The sequence below is a fragment of the Microtus ochrogaster genome, linkage group LG1, assembly GCF_000317375.1.
Source record: "Microtus ochrogaster isolate Prairie Vole_2 linkage group LG1, MicOch1.0, whole genome shotgun sequence".
NCBI classification, from domain to species: domain Eukaryota; kingdom Metazoa; phylum Chordata; class Mammalia; order Rodentia; family Cricetidae; genus Microtus; species Microtus ochrogaster.
This window is the reverse complement of record NC_022027.1, coordinates 43,338,948-43,341,919: the sequence shown is the minus strand read 5'-3', so window position 1 is coordinate 43,341,919 and position 2,972 is coordinate 43,338,948.

Below are 2,972 nucleotides of genomic sequence, written 5' to 3'. Positions count from 1 at the left end.
TGTAGCCCTGGCTGTCCTGGAACTCACTTTGTAGAACAGGTTGGTCTTGAACTCAGAGATCCACCTGCCTCTGCCTCACAAGTGCTGAGACTAAAGGCGTGTGCAACCACTGCCTAGTCATTCATTATTTTTATAAAGATTTGCTTTTTCTTTAAAATTATGTTTCTATGCGTCTGCGTGTTTGTCTGTGTATGTGAGTGCAGGGAGCCCGGGAGGCCAAAGGAAGACACTGGATTCCCCTGGAGGTTGAGTTGTCGATGGTTACAGGCTGCTCATCATGAATGCTGGGAAGCAGACTCAGGCTGAGCTCTTCTAGCCAGCCTAGTGTGACGGAGGGGAGCCCGTCCGTCTCCCTCAGACGGTCCGCGGCATCCGCCCTGCAGGACAGCACCGTGAACCTCTGTGGTCCTTACCTTATAGGTCTGTGTGGTGCAGCAGTTTAGTGCACTCTGCACATGGTCACTGCATTTGAGCTTTAAGATTCAGAAGTTAAAATCGCAAGACGCTTTTCAGATCCCGTCCACTCTGTTTTATAAGTTATTATCTCTCTGTTTCATATCCTTCAGTGTTTCCAGAACTCCTTCATAATTAAATAAAAAAATCTTCCCCGAGGCTCAGAAAAGTACCTGAGTTTCTCTTCCCCACCCTCTTGTGTTCTGCCTGTCCCTTTGTAGACCGGCTCAGTCAAACAACTCCTGTTTCCTCGTTCCCCTGCACTTTCTCCTGTTTGTGACCTGATGTGTCTGTCTCCTCAGCCTTTCCCAGCTCTCCCCTCGGCTCTGACGGGTTCAACGTGCTCACATTTCCTGGAGCTCTTCTTTTGGGCATTTCTCGCGACACTTTCTTTACTTTATCGCAATCATCAGTTTGATTAGAGACTTATCAAAAGACCATGCAGAGGATTTTCTTTGTTATACCTTTTTTTTTTTTTAAAAAAAAACCATCGGTTCTATTAATTAATTAGTTGGAGACAGAGTGTCCCTATGCAGCCCCAGCTGGCCTGAAACTCGGGATGTAGACCAGGCTAGCTTGGCTGAGAGCTGGTATTAAGGATATGGGCTACCATGCATAGCTGATTTTATTACTTGTGGTTGTGTGTATTGTGTAGGAGTGTGGTTGTGTTCATGTGAGTGCAGGTGCTCACCAAGGTCAGAGGCATTAGGTCCTCCTGGAGTCAGAGTCAAGCAGTTGTGAGTCACCTGGCATGGGTACCAGAAACCTAATTCTGGTCCCCTAGAGGAGCAGAACCTGCTGTTAACTGTTAAGCCCCCACACCTTTATTTCTCTAGTTTCTACTTGGTCTCTGGAATGCTTTTCAGAGAAGGGAACATACTACTTCAGCAAGTACTTCCCATGTGCCATGTGTTTTTTGTGTGAGAGGGATATGGTGTCACTATAGAGTAAGAAGATACTTGCCTTCAGGGAACTATCCTCGGGTGTTGCTGACAGACATCAACCAAACACACAGATATTGACAAGTCCTGCTAGTGTTCACACACCTATCTCTAGAAGTCTTTTGTTCCTTAGTGTTTGAACAGAATACATTCATGATTCAATACTCAAAATTCTCTAATTTCAGCACATCCACAATTATCAAATCCCACAAACAATCCGTGTGTACTGAGCTGCTACAGCTGAAACATATTAACAAGATGATCACATTTAGACCTTGTCAAATCCTCACAGAAAGCCCATCAGGTACAGATACTGTTCCAGATAAGTTGGTGGGTTGCTGTGGTCTTCCAGGCAAACTCAGCATCAGAACAAGTCCCACGGAAGTGTGGGCAGATCTGGATCGGGAATTTATCTCGAAGGATGCCTCAGACTTGGTTAATTCTGATAAGACCCAGTTGTGTCTGCGAACTAACCTACTAGTTACCCCCTCCCAAGAAAGAATAGCAAAATATGAGTGTATGCCATGCGGTGCCCCTCAGATCAGTGAGACTTGGCTGCAAGCTGGCAATGCGCCTGGCATGTGCACATCGCTGTGAGCACTCGGGGAGGGCTAGGCAAAGCATCCTGTGTGTGGGCTGCTTCCTTCCTCTCCTCCTCAGTCTTCCGTCCCTCCTCCCACCCACAGTCCCACACGGTCATCATCCCCATTTCTCACGTGGATAAGTAGGGACCCAGAGGACTTCTGTTACAAGGATCATAAATGATAGAGATTTACTTAAAAACAGTTATAGAAAACCCATCTGTATTTTCCTCCAGATGTCAGTGGTTCATAAGCAACAGGAAAAAAAAATTAGATTTATATTTTCATCAACCTTTAAAAAGAGAGATACAAGCTTTTTAGGGGATATATTTTTGGTTCTTTAAGAATAAGTTATTTGGGAATTTTGTACAATGTGTTGTGATAATACTCTCTCCCTCTCCCAGCCTCTTTTAGTTCTACCTCCCTTTCTTTATTGACAAACTGTGGGGGCCCCCCTTTTTTCCTGTATCTACAAAGTCTACTTGACCTTCTATGAAGCACGATCTACTTATCAGGGAGTACATTAAAAAAAATCCCTCTCCCTCCCTCTCTTTTCCTCCCCCTCCTTTCCTCCCTCTCTCCCCTCCTTTCCTCCCTCTCTCCCCTCCTTTCCTCCCTCTCTCCCCTCCTTTTTTCCCCCTCTCTCTCCCTCTCTTTCTCCCTTTCTCTCTTTGTCCCCCTCTCTCTTTCCCTCTCTCTCTCCCCCTCTCTCTTTCCCATAAGCTATCAGTTGCCAACAGCTCCTCAGTAGGGTTGGGACTCTTTGCTCACTCCCTTCTCTGTGCTTGGGATTGCTCTGGCTTAAGCTTTCTAGAGTCCACATACTCCCTCACAACTGCGAACTCATATGTGCAGCCACCCTGCTGTGTCCAGAGGACCCTTTTCTTGTGGCCATCCACCACCTCTGGCTCTGCCCCATTCCAGAATGATCTGTGAGATTTGGGAGGAGAGGGTGTGATGCACACGCATCCTGTTTAGGCCTAAATACTCTGCAGTG